Source organism: Trichosurus vulpecula, chromosome 8 (assembly GCF_011100635.1).
Source record: "Trichosurus vulpecula isolate mTriVul1 chromosome 8, mTriVul1.pri, whole genome shotgun sequence".
NCBI classification, from domain to species: domain Eukaryota; kingdom Metazoa; phylum Chordata; class Mammalia; order Diprotodontia; family Phalangeridae; genus Trichosurus; species Trichosurus vulpecula.
In genome coordinates this window covers 84,573,450-84,588,418 of record NC_050580.1, presented here as the reverse complement: position 1 = coordinate 84,588,418, position 14,969 = coordinate 84,573,450, and positions in this window count along the sequence as shown.

Here is a 14,969-nt window from a genome sequence, read left to right as displayed (position 1 = left end):
ATCAGAGACTCAAATAAAGGAGTAAAGAATGGATGATGTTGTTGGGGGTTGTGAGATTTAAAAGAGAGTTTCATTGGTTTTCCTCATTTCCTGCAGGTTCAAAGACAGTAATTGGTGGGAAAGCAAAGGTGTTCTTAGGTCATATTCTTATGTTACTATTCTTGTCCTACAGCTTTCTTTGAATTCATTTTCCCAGCATCATTTGTATAATGGCTTGCTACCACTTAATGTCCTAAAGAGGGCCTAATTCAAGCAACTCATAATCCAAGTTCCCATTGGGTAAAGAAAACATATTTCTTCTAGGCATTTATGTAAAAAGAGCCCAAGTTCTTGAGGTGGCACAAATAGGTGTCTCCATGAAAAGTTACTGCTTCCCCAAGGGCTGACCAGTGGACATGTGACTTGTGAACACTGAGGATGAAGCCATCATTTGAGAGCCAGAGTGGAGAGGAAGTGACATTTCCATCTGAATTTTATTCTTGTGAGATGAGTCTTATGACATTTTGTAATAGCTTTCAGTATTTCTCCTAAAACAATTTCAAGCAAGAACAGAATGACTAATTCTAAAACTTGAAAATGGTTTCAACTGGAGCCAGAGTTCCCTGGTTAACAGGGAAATGTGATGATGATGAAGACATGGGCTATTTTGAGGTAACTATGGAAACCCCACTACTCTACACTTGTATTTTTCCACTTTTAACCAGGAACTTCAACTATGCTCCAAAATGCTTTAATCAGATTTGGAAATTACAACATGTTAACTATGATAACTATTCAAAGGAGCACATTCTCCAAAGCTGTAAGTGAGGGATAATCAGCATCCCCCCACAAGTCTGAATTTCAAGTTAAGAAACCTGAGTTCAAAACCTAGGTCTACCACTTCCAGCCTTTGGCCTTGGGAAAGTCAGTGAAGCTCTTTGTGACTCAATTTCCTCATTTGTAAAATGAAGGAGTTGGATTAGATGACCTCTAAGGTTCCTTCTCACTCTCAATCTGTGATCCTATTTTCACAGATTATAGATATTTGAGCTAGAAGGTACCTTAGAGATCTAGTTCAAATCTCATTTTATAGATGTGGAAATTGGGGCTCAGGATGGTAAAACGATTTGAGGTCTAAGGTAGTAAGCAGCGCAAGTGTAATGTGCGTTCTGATACCGGATCTTCTTTCTAATTCACCGTACTTATTCTAGGTAAGCCGAGGCAGTCGTGCATCAGGCACTTCTGATCCAAGTGTATGGCACTGTTATGTTATCCTTTTCTCGTCGTGTTCCCCACAAACGTTTTTAAAAGAATATAAGGAAAAATCCTATCACACTTTTGTTCCCTCTCAATTTCAAAGTGGCCCTTGCAAGGGGTATGGGCAGAGGCCACCCTTCCCAACACAAAGGACTGAACAAAAGAAGCATATGACTCCTTGCCACAGGCTGACGTAGGAGGAAGGAAGTCAGCACTCCTTTCCCTACTCCCTTCTAGCTGCCTCCCATCACTCCCCATCTGTCTCCCTCCTACCTGACTTGGGCTGAAGCTACAGAGCTGTAGACTTCCCAGTGCACCTCCAGCCCTGTGCATGACATAAACACGGATCCGAGTGTAGCAACTGCCTGGTCCTTCTCCCTGATGTAAAGACGCCTTAACCCCTAGCCTGAACTGTGAAAAAGTAGAAAATCCAAAATGTAAATATTTCATTTCAATTGCTTATTTATTATCCTCTACCCACTTTTTCTCAAAACCAGTCTTCTTTTTCATTTTTTTCCCCTGTCCTATCATCCTCCACTTTTAAGATTAGCTCATGTGGTAGCACACTCAGCGAGTAAGCTGAGGTGGAATCGATATCCACATTCTGTGTTTTGTGACTGATAAGCCCCATTGGTTATACCCAAGACCAGTGAGAGGATTCAGGGTTTGTTGTGCAAGAGGGTACTCTATTCTAGGAGAGGACTCTGTACCAATAATGGATACAACAACATACATGTAGACTAATTAGAGGAAGAGAAGGAAAGGAGACCAGGCAAGAAAAAAAGAGGACAAAAAGAGACTGAAGAAAGGAGGGAAAAAGAAACAAAGAGAAGAAAAGGACCAAGATAATAATGGTATTTTTGATTCTATTTTCTCCTTTTCTTCTCTCCTTCCTATTCCTTCTGCTTTTCTCCTCTATTTTGTTTTCTTTTGTTTTTTATATAATAGGAGGACTGGCCGATGAATGTCCAGGGCTTAGAACACTCTTAGATTTGTTCTTCTTGGAGGATTGTACAGAGCATGATCAGATGGTCCCTGCCCCATTACAATTTAATACATGGAGTATTAGCAAGAGTAGTAGTGGCCACAAGTAACCGAGGCAAAGTTTGTAGTGATGAAATCTAGTTCACAGAGGAGCTGGAATGACAGATGAATGGCTAAGCCAGACCTGAGTATGCATATTAAAACACTGATCTATCTCTCTACCAGCATTTTTTTCTTGTTTTCCTTCCTGGTGGTGTAAGATGCCAGCTGGAAGTTAGGGGAGCCCAGGTGATTGAGAGATCCATGAGAGAGCCATTGAGGGCTCCCTGGTAACTGGAATCAGTAGCAATGTCCACCAATGTAGTAGTAGAAGTTGGCCCAGAAAGCAAATTCATACCAGAATGGAAGGACAGTCCCCCAAAGATGGCAGCAGCTTCAAGGATCATGATTCCTCATTGCAGAGAGAAATGCTGTTTGTGGTCTCAACAAAGCACCAAATCCTGAAACCTCATGAAGATTTCACAAAGGGCAAAAAAGACTTCTGCAGCTGGGAGTCAGGAGATACCGCACTTTTTCTCTACACAAGGACTTTATTGCCATTGTACTTTGACATTCAAACCCACTCTCCGCAGGGACCTTGAGTATGCAAGTACCTCTCTCTTCTATGGGAATGGGTGTGTTGGGGGAGGGGAAAAGGGATTGTTACATTTGTAACTACTTGTAAATCCCTTTTCTAAAAACTGATAGAGTCCTACTGCTTGATTGATAACAGAAAGCATATTAATTTGATACTCGTGAGCAACTGTACTAGGATTTTGTTAACCCTCAGGGGTTATCCTCTAGAGCCTTGAAGGAATGTCCTCAGGACCCATCTTGCCAGTGAAAATGGGGCTTGGGAGAGTGAGACCAGAGGGGATGGGACATCTAGATTTTCATTTCTTTCTTCTCTCTTTTTACTTTTCTCCTTTTTCTTTCTGCAGCCTCTTTTTTCCTTATATTTCGTTCTTCTATTCTTTCCCTCAATTATTTTTTTCTTCTCCATCCTAATTTTCTTCCCTCTTTCCTTTCAGATCCATTTCCTTTTTCTAATCTTTCCTTTAATATCTCTACTCATTTCATTTTTAGGAATGTACCAATTGGCTTTTTAAATAAAATGTTATCAATAAATTACATTTTTAAAGGCTTACCCTGCCCTTCTTCACCATACTCTTCCAAGTGGCTACTCTTACTCCACACATTCAATCCATTCTCCCCCCACCCCCATCAAATTTTATTTAAGGGAACATTACCCCAATCACAAACATAAAGTTATCAAGATCATTTAGTTATCTAGAAGAGTGGGGGACCCCTTGGAAGGCCATGGCATAACCCCAACGAACATTCATTAACCAGAGAGTGGGGGTGGATGGGTCATATCCCACCCTTGCTTCAATAGCCAACGAAGGGTCTTGTGTGCATCACAACCAAACCACCTTGTTCAACCATTATTGAGGAACACCTCCCCCCCCCACCAACCCTGTCTCCTCTTGAGACTGTTTAAGCTGCCAGCCACTACCCTTTTATCCAGTCTCCTCTGGGTAGTCATAACCTAACTTCAACCTGGATACTTTCATCAGCAGCCACACAGGTACCCTTGGAAAAATTGCCTTTTGTCCAGTCCCTAACATCCCTACTATGTCTCCTAGGTCAGTAGTGTCAAACTTAAATAGAAACAGAGACTACTAAAGCATATGGAAGGATCTTTATTGCATATTTAGTTTTAAAATGTAATATTATCTATTTTATTGTATTTTTATTTATTTTGTTAAATATTTCCTAATTACATTTTAATCTGGTGCAGGCAGTACTCAGGAGTGGTCCCTGAGCCATATGTTTGAGCCACCTCTGCCCTAGGTATTCCACGGGTAGAGTTGATCCTCAGCTGACTGCCCCCCTTGGTTGGCTCTTTTCTCTAGGAGAACGGCTGACGAATAAGGAGCCTTAGTAGCCCTTTTTATTTTCAACAGTAAATTGCACAGAATGAACAAGCATGAATAATGTGAATCTGCACCACAGATCTTACTATATTATCTTTCCACAACCCACTACTCTTCCACACTCACCTGTTACTATGAGGGCACTATTATTCATCTGGGGGCAGCTAGGTGAGATAGAGTTCCTGGCTTGGAACCAGGAAGACTCTTCTTCCTGAGTTCAAATCTAGCCTCAGGTACTTACTAGCTGTGTGACCCTGGGCAAGTCACCTAACTATTTGCCTCAGTTTCCTCATCTGTAAAATGACCTGGAAAAGGGAATGGCAAACCACACCAGTATCTTTGCCAAGAAAACCCCAAACGGGGTCACAAAGAGACATTCTCACATGACTGAGAATGATCAAGCAACATCATCATCCATTTAGTCACCCAAGTTTGGAACCTCGTCAACATAAATACCTTAAGCACAGGGATTACTTCATATCTTGTCTCTGTATTGGCAGCACCTACCAGACTACCTGGTACACAGTAGGAGTTTAATAAATGCTATTTGATTTGTTGATTAATCATCTACTCCTCACTCCTACTTACCCTAATGAGCCCATCAGTTGCCAAAACTTATCCCTACCACCTCAACATCTCCTGCATCTGTTTGCTTCAGGTCCTCCTTACCTCTCACCTTTACTACTTCTACTGCCTCCTAATTAGTTTCCTTGCTTCAAGTATCTCCCCTCACCAAGCCATCCTCTGCAGAGCTGCCAAAGTGATTTCCCTAAAGTGCAAGTCTGACCATATTACTTTCCTGCTCAATGAACACCAGGGGCTCCATATTGAGCTCAAATATTATTTCATTTTTATCTCCCTTTTTTTAAACTTTTATTTTCTTGCAAGGTTTATTTTTATAATAAATATATATGTATAATAAAAATAAAATTTTCTTTGTTTTATTTCTATATAATAGTATATGTGTATAAACTTATAAGAGACAGCTAGGTAGCACAGTGGATAGAAACTTGGAATCAGGAAGACTCATCTTCATGAGTTCAAATCCAGTTTCTGACACTTGCTAGCTGTAAATCGCTTAATCCTGTCTGCCCTAGCTCCTCATCCGTAAAATGAGCCAAAGAAGGAAATGGTGAACCACTCCAGTATCTTTGCCAAGAAAACCTCAAATGGGAGCCCAAAGTGTTGTACATGACTGAAAAGATTCAACAAAAATAAACTTATGAATAAGTATATATACATCTATTGAAAATTTCTGTATTTTTTACTGTTGGGGTACACTATCAAAAATTCTTACCTAGAAAGCATCATAGAGTTGCCACAGTATTCTTTTGTGTGTGTGTGTGTGTGTGTGTGTGTGTGTGTTTATTTATTTATTTTTGAGGGGGGAAGGCAAGGCAATTGAGGTTAAGTGACTTGCCCAAGGTCACACAGCTAGTAGGTGTCAAGTCTGAGGTTGGATTTGAACTCAGGTCCTCCTGACTCCAGGGCCATTGCTCTACTCACTGCACCATCTAGCTGCCCCTGCCACAGTATTCTTAAAGGCAACTTTAACCTTCTTTTTCCCCCAACCTCCTACCCCCCCACTCCCAAAATTAAATGACAAGTTCAGCAAGAAGCTCTTACATAGGGAAACACCGTTCTATCATCACATGCTCACACCTGGTTAAATATCTATTTCTGTGGAAAAGATCTGGGTATTTTAGTGTACTTTAAGCTCAATATAAGCCCATATAATAGATGGTACCTTCCCCAAAAGCATTTCTGTTCTAGATGACATTAAGAAAGGTATAGTCAAGGGATTGCTGGAGCCGCCTGTACATTTCATAACTTGGCAAATCCTACAGATCAGTGCTTTATTATTTTGTTGATTGTCCAGAGCAGACTTAAGAGGAGAAAATAGTAATAATAAAATAGCAAGGAGAAAATAGTAATCATGAAGATTAAGCTTAAAAGTGTACATCGCAAATATTTTAAAAAAGAAAACCAATTGTTAAACATTTGCCAACACACCACTGGGTACAGTGTCCAGAAGAAGGGAGATGATAATTGCTAGGTATTCTCCCCTGATCAGGTCACATTTACAATAGCATATAGCTCTGTAAACCACATTTTAAGAAGGACCTTGAGAAGGTAGAGCATATCCAGAAAAGGGCAACCAGGGTGACATGAGGACTAGAGAGCAGGCCAAATGAGAACAGATGAAGAAACTGGGGATGTTTCAACTAGAGACTTGTTGGGAGTTGGGAGTAGGTTATGGGTGTTATCTTTAGACATTTCAAGGGCTTTCATGTTCAATTTGTTCTACACGGCCCTAAGGGATAGAACTAGGGACAGTTACAAAGAAGTTGCAAAGGGGAAGATTTAGGTGCAATGTAGGGAAAACGTTCCAAGATGATGGAAATAGCAAGACTCATACCCTAGTTGAGGCAGGGTGGAGGAGGAGGTCATGAATTGAGTAGGAATTGGTGTATAGAAGGATATTGAGAACAAGGCTAGACTGAATTCACTGAGATAGCTGGGAAGTTGGAAGGGTTGAGGTCTTGATATGGCATAAATAGGTGTCTCCATGGAAAGTTCCTGCTTCCTCAGGGCTGACCAGTGGACATGTGACATGTGAACACTTGAAGATGAAGCTATTATTTGAGAGCCAAAGGGAAGAGGAGGAAGTGGCATTTCCATCCGAATTTTATTCTTGTGAGATGAGGCTTATGACATCCCAACCTGGAGGTGGGGGGATGAGTAGTCAGTAGATAATAACCAGTGGGATCTGGATTGGATGATAAAATTGGATTGTGAACCTAAGAGAAGAAGTTTCTCAGCGCTGGAGGTGAAGGGAGAGCCTGGAAATGATGAGGGGCTGACTCCTCCACCAGCCCAGTGAGTTGGAGGATAGGAAAAAAGTACAACCAGTACTGGAAAGGAAAACCTAGGATGCAGCATCATTGAGGAAGATCCAGGTATCACTGAGGGCCAGAAGATGGAAAGAATGAGAAGAGTTCTGAAGTGAGGGCACATTTTTTAATCCAGAGACTGAAGCAGAAGGAGTGGGCAGACCTGGGGTTGGCCATAAGGGGTAAGCATTGAGGTTGATGGCATGGAGCAGAATCAAGGGATGGACAGGGGAGGTTTCCCTTTAATAGTGTGAGACACAGTATCACAGGAATGGAAAGCATAAGAAAGTATGAAAGTGTACTAACCATTGAGAAATGAGTCCAGCTAAAATAACTATGTTTGGGAGTAGCTCTACTGATGAAGGCAGCTGAGAAAAATGTTCTCCACTTGGTCAATCTCTCTCTCTCTCTCTCTTGCCCCCCTCCCCTTTCTTTATATGTGTATATCCACATACATGCATATGTGTAGTATAAATGTGTATAGATAGATGCATAAGTTACATAATAAACTGCTGTATTAATAATTATGCACATATTGTTTATACAAAAGTAGAAACAAGAATAATGGAATAGGCATGAATTTTTTTTTAATTTTAGAGTCAGTTAGGATGATGCACTAGGATTTTTTGAGTTTGGGGAGTGACCTGGTCAGACCTGAGCTTTAGGATAATTGGCAACTTGGCAATTGTGTAGAGGATAGATTGGAGTGGGGAGAAATTTGAGGCTGGAACACCTGCCTCATTGGGAGACTATTATAATAGTCCAGGCCAGAGGTGATGAGGGACTGAATTAGGGAGGTAATTATGTGAGTAGAGAGAAGGGGACAGATGGGAAAGATGTGGAGGTAGAAAGAATAAGATTTCCAAAGTAAATACCTATCAATTGAGAAAGAGCTAAACAAATTGTGGCATATTAATGTCATGGCATATTAATTGCTATGCAGTAAGAAATGATAACTATATTGAATACAGAGAAACATGGAAAGACTTACATGAACTGATGCAAAGTGAAGTAAGCAGAGTAAAGAAAACTACACATGACTTCAATAATGTAAATTAGAAAGAACGACCACAAAACAATTTAAAACTATTTTTTTCAAAATTACGAAGAGCAAGAATGACTCCAAAGAAGAAATATGAGAGGATACCTCCCCTAGTCTCCTACCTTCAGAGGTAGGAGATCCATGGATGTGGATTTCCTTTATACAATATATTGCATCTATTATCAGATTGTTTTGAGTGTATTGATAATTTATTATTATTATTATTGTCTTCTTTTTCTTTCAAAAAAAGTTCTTTGTTATGTGATATAGAGCTCTAGGAGGGGAAGAGATAAAGGGGGAAATTTAGGTGATATAAAAACAAAATATATCAAAAACTTTTAAGAAGAAGCAATGTGATTTGGCAATGGTTTGGATATAGGGAATAAGTGAGAATGAAAGCGACCCTGAGCTTGTGAACCTTACAGGACTGAAAAGATGGTAGTGATCTCAACAATAATGGAGAAATTTGGAAAACAAATGGCTTGTGGTAAATGATGATGTGTTGAGATCTGGGATGCACATTTTACCCATCCGTGCCCCCTTTATCCATTGCAACTCACCCTGTCCCAGTGAAAATGAAAAAGTATAGGGGTAGCTAGGTGGCTCAGTGAATAGAGCACCAGCCTTGGAGTCAGGAGGACCTGAGTTCAAATTCGACCACAGACACTTGACACTAGCTATGCAATCCTGGGCAAGTCACTTAACTCCAATTGCCCCACAATAAAAGAAAAAAAGAAGAAAAGAAGAAAACGTGTGTATTAAGGGGGCAGGGCTGAGAATTCTTACTCACCAGCTGCTGTCCCAGACTACAGGGCTAGCTTAATCAAGGGGAACAGAGCCACCCTAGGAGTGGCTGCTACAGATATGGGATGATCTGGATGGGGAGGAGGTGGGGATGGCAGGATTTGAATTCATGACAGAAAGGGATAATTTGTCCAATGGCACTAGTGCAGCTGCTGGTGCAGGTGCTTGGGTCAAGGTAGGTTATAACTGGCTTGAGGGACCCACTGTTGAGCAGAAGGGGAGGAGGGGGGGAAGCTTGCACCAGTGAGGAAAGGAGCAAAGTTGAGGAGTCACTAATGGGTGAAGGGAGTGGTGTGGTTGTGTATCTTGGGAAGTGTGGGGTGGGACCTATGTTCCAACTGGTTGACTAAGCACCCCTTGGGGTCATACCTTAGCTCCCCAAGGGTAGGCCAAAAAAATCATAGACTATTAGAGTTGCAAAGGTCCTTGGGAGTCATCCAATTCAACCTCCCTCACCAATATATAAAAATCTCTTCTATAACATCTATGATAAATAGTCATAAATCTAGTCATAGATTTAAGCCCCTGCTTAAATACTTCCTGGAGTAAGGAATTAGGCTCATAAATTTAGAGCTGAAAGGAATCTTGAGGTAGCCAGATAGAGCAGTGGATAGCACCATGTGGAATCCAGGAGACCTCAGACACTTACTAGCTGTGTGACCCTAGGTAAGTCACTTAACTGCTCTGTGCCTAGGTTTCCTCCTCTGTAAAATGGGGATAGTAACACCTACCTCTCACTGAGGTGCTATTATTGTGCAGATCAAATGAGAGCACCCAGCCAGTGTCGTAGCCACCTAACAATCGCCTGCTAAAAGTAAAAACAAAAACAAAATACTCCTCTCGTTTTACAGGTAAGGAGAATGAGGCACGGAGAAGGTGACACACAATCAATAGAGCCAAGATCTGAAGCCAGGTTCTCCACCTCCAAATCCTGCCCTCCTTCCTCTGCAGGCAGGTGGATGATATACACTCAAGGCTCTTTCCTTAGGAAACATTGGTAGTTGGTCCTTCAAGGAAACTGAGGGTCATGGAAATGAAGTGACTCAAGTGTGAAAACCAGAATTCACACTCAGGTTTCCCAGGGTTAAATCTGACATAGGGGAAAGTTAATTATCATTAATGAATCATATTACTTATTATTATATAATTATTATAGTATGTATTATATAATTATTATTTTTATTGTTTTTATATAACTTATATACAACATTTATATATAATTTATATTATAAAATTATTACATAATTAATTATATTAATCATAAATTAGCTGAGATATCAAATCTCAGCTCTGCTACATATGATCTAGGTGGCCACAGACAAGTTATTTGATCTGTGTAGGCCTCAGTTTCTTCATATGTAAAATGAAACGACTGGACCTCTGAGTTGCCTTAGAGCTAGCTCAGAACATCAAGATTCTAGGGACTCTAGGTCCAGTGCTTTTTGTCCATCGCTGCCTCTAGCCCCACCCAGTGTCTTGGCATATGAAGCAGTTCAAAGACAGATATAATAGCCAGTCCTCGCCCTGTGTTAGTAAAAAATCACTGAGCTAATAAAGCATTCTAGTTTCCTCATTCTCCCATCCATGTGCCATCACCCTTCAGAGATAGAGAAACTGAGTTGGAAGGAAATTTAGAGATTACATCCTCGTCTTACAGAAATGGAAACTGAGGCTTAGACACCAGAAGTGTCTTTCTCAAATTCTGCATAGAACTAACTAATGGCTAAGCCAGGATGAGGTCTTAGATCTGCTCATTCCTCGTGAGGTTTTCTTTCTTTAATACACATAGCCTTTCATCAACCAATGCCATTGCTTGGGAAAGAAAGGTTGTTTTAATGCTTAAAAATTATGGCTTTCACTCAGTTGCCCTGTGAGGAGGCAGAATGACTCATAGCCCATTCCCCTAGCATAATTGACCTGATGGCAAAAACAGATAAAAAGGAAATATTCTAAGCCCAGCCATTCACAGAAGCCAATCTAAATACAGTCCAGGCTGCCAACCAGCTTTAGCCTCTTTCAATAACAACCACCCAAGAGCCAAGGAGCAAAAGATGAAATGAAATGACATTGGGCTTGAACTAACAAATGTCCCTGAGTGGGGACTGTCTAAATTGCATTGCTAGTTCAATTCGGCAAATGTTTACCATGAGCCAAGAGCAATGTTCCTTCCGCCCGAGGGAGGGGTAACCAGATGAAATAAAGCAGAAAGTCAGCTCAAGTGAGACCAAAGTTATAATTTTAAAACTTAGAACAAAAGATTTTTTTTTTGCTTTTAATGTGTGTTAATGCCCAAGGAGCATGGTTGGGTCAATTCCATTACTATCAAAAAAACTCCTAATCATAAGTTATTGAATTTTAAACTGAAAAAAGGCTTTGTTGTTCAGTCATGTCTGACTCTTCATGACCCCATTTGGGGTTTTCTTGGCAAACATACTGGAGTGGTTTGCCATTTCCTTCTCCAGCTCATTTTACAGATGAGGAAAATGAGGCAAACAGGGTTGAGTGACTTGTCCAGGGTTATACAGCTAAGGCTGGATTTGAACTCAAATCCTCCTGACTCTAGGCCCAGCACTCTATCCACCACACCACCTATCTGCCCTGGAAGAGACTTTAGAGGCTATCTAGTCCAAACCTATCATTTTACAAATGGAGAAACTGAGACTCAAAGAGATTGAATGAGTTGCCAAAGGTCACACAGGTAAGTGACCAAGGTGGGAATTGAACTGGGGTTCTCTGACCCCAAATCCAGTCCTCTTTCTATTGTGCTATGTTGGTGGAGCAGAAAGAATATTCGGTTAGGAGTCAGAAGACCCAGCTCTTCTATTTATCATAGTGTACTCATTCTGGGGTTATATGCCCTCCCCCATTCACATCATTGGGCCTGAGATCTCAGAGAGTAGCTGACTACTACTTCCTTCAGGGTTTTAGGGATAATCCTACAAGCTGAGATTTCTAGTACTGGCATTTGTGAACCCCCACTAATATGTTTCCTATTAATAAATTGGCCAGTAGATTCAATTAGTTTTTTAAAAATGTATTTATCAAGATAGTATAGCAAGGACAGTAGTTTAAAAAAAACACACCCCAAATCCTTGGTCACAGTCTCTGTCAAGTACACTCAGGTCCATGGGAAGAATGAGTGAGGCATACATGTAAGATATTGTTTCAACAATCCGGCTAACAGCTGCTGTGGGGGTGTAAAATCAACAACAACCAGCACACAGAATGCTGCAAAAGCCCAAGTTCTTTTGATCCGCTTTACTAAGGAAAGCAACGTTAAGGGGTTAACAATCTTACTTTTATCCAGCATACAAATTTCATTACCTTAGTTCAGGGGGAAAAGCCAGCACCCAGAGCAAATACAATCAAATTATTAACAGACCAAATACAATTTTTAGTTACCAACATCTGAGTTCAGCTGGGGAGCTCGACAACAGCTGGCTCAGAGTCATGCGTCACTACTGCTGCAGCTCAGAGCTCCAAAAAAAGAAAGCCAACCCCTGGTTTTATATATCTTGTTCAGGGTCAAAGGTGAGTCAGACATGCGACTCACCCCCGTGACCTAAAATCATCACAAAAATGCAACTTAAACCCATGTGCTCTAAAAGCCTCTGATGTCACAAACATGTCACTCAAACCCATTTTGATTGCCAATACAGATATACAAATGGCAAAAGGGTAACATAACTTTACTAGAATTTCTGTTATTTTAAGCCCCCAGAGAGGGGCTTGGGCACCTAATCATGCTTTCTTCATGACTCACTGGAAAAGGATTTTCCACCTCACAAAGAGATTGCAGGTTGGAAGCCGTCCTTTCACACATTTTAAACTTCATTTAAGATGACTATCCTTACACTTAACACTTTCTTATTAGCTTAATTGGGGGTAAGGTTAGAGCCTCACTCTGATACTAGAATTGAGCTGGCAAGGACCTTAGATGTTGTCTGGTCCATCCCCTTCATCTTATGGATGAGGAACACGAGGATTAGAGAGTTTGTGACTTCCAAAATCTCATAAGTATTAAGTTTCAGAAGCAGGAATTAAACTGAGGTGCTCTAGCCCCAAACACAGTGCATGTTACAATGGACCACATTCCCTTCTCCTCCATACTAGCCATATGACCTTGGGGAATTACTTTCCCTCTCTTGGTCTCAGTTTCCTCACCTGTGAAATGAAGGGTTGATCACTACTGATCAGAGAAAAGCAAATTAAAACAACTCTGAGATACCACCTCACGCTTATCAGACTGGCTAACATGACAGAAAAGGAAAATGACAAATGCTGGAGGGCATATGGGAAAACGGGTACTAATGCGCTGTTGGTGGACTTATAAGCCAGCCCAACCACTCTGGAGAAAAATTTAGAACTATGCCCATAGGGCTATAAAAGTGTGCATACCCTTTGACCTAGCAATACATTTACTAGGTCTATATCCCAAAGAGATCAAAGAAAAGGTGAAAGGACTTATTTGTACAAAGCTAATATTTATAGCAGCTCCTTTAGTGGCAGCAAAGAATTGGAAATTGAGGGGATGCCCAAACAACTGGGAAATAGCTGAATGAGCCATGGTACATGATTGTGATGGAATACTATTGTGCTATAAGAAATGATGAGCAATATGGTTTCAGAAGAACCTGGAAGACTTATATGGACTGATGTAAAGTGAAGTGAGCAGAACTAGGAGAACATTATACATTGTAACAGCAATTTTGTTATTGATCAACTGTGAAAGACTTAGCTACTCTGCTCAAGACAATGGTCAAAGACAATTCCAAAGGACCCATGATATAAAATGCTATCCACCTCCAAAGAGAGAACTGATGAAGAATACAGAATATGCAAACTTTTTAAAACTTTCTTTATTTTTATTGTTTTATATTGTGTTTTCTTTTGCAACATGGCTAATATGGAAATATGTTTGTCGTAACCTCACATGTATAGTCAAAATCAAAACGCTTACCTTCTCAAGCAAAGGGGAGAGGGTGGAGGAAAAGGGAGAATTTGGAACTCAAAATTTTTTAAAATGATTGTTAAAAATTCTTTTACATATAACTGGGAAATATTTAATTAAATAAATAAAAATAAACTAAAAAATAAAATAACTGCAGACAATATAAAATACTTGGGAGTGTACCTGCCTAGACAAGCTCAGAGACTATATGAGCATAACTATAAAACACTTTTCACACAAATAAAGACAGATCTGAACAATTAGAGAAAGTAGTTGCGGCTGGGTAGGCTGAGCCAATATAACAAAAATGATAATTCTACCTAAAATAAATAAGTTGGTAAATCAATCAATCAATTAAATAAAGGGTTGGATGAGATGATCATCACTAAGATCCCTATCAGCTCTAAAGGCTTTGATTCTGTTCTTGTAAGAACTACAAAAAAGCACATGATACAGCTCAGCAAAGGAGGGAGATGTTGCTGGTACTTTTCCCATTTGGTCCAAACCAGGAAGGGAGGTAGAGGCTGCTTGAAAGCCATCCCTGTCTCTCTCTCTTTTTAAAGATAGACTCATTGTGGAGCTGTGTCTGGAACAGGCAGATGTAGTCACCTACACTGCGTAAACATTTGTGATGGTCCCAGGACTTAGAGTCATCTTTTGCAGAACAAAAAGGCCCAGAGTCAGATCCACCTAAAAAAAGGACACCCTGCCAAAGCTTAGCACATTATGGGCTGAATGAGTAGAACCGGACTGGAACCCAAATCTCTTGACACCTGGTCCAGTGTTCTTTGGCTTATACCAGTAGTTGTGGGAACCTTTTAGTCCAATAATAATGATAATAATAGGTAGTGTTTACCCAGCACTTTGAGGCTTACAAAATGCTTTACAAATATTGTCTTGATTCTCACAACACTGGAAGGTGGATGCTATTATTATCATCTACTGAGGAAACTGAGGCAGACAGAGATTGAGTGACTTGTCCAGGGTCTGATGCCAGATTTGAACTCAGGTCTTCCTGACTCCAGATCCAGCTCTCTATTCACTGTACTACCTAGCAGCCACCAATGCCACCAATCATGACA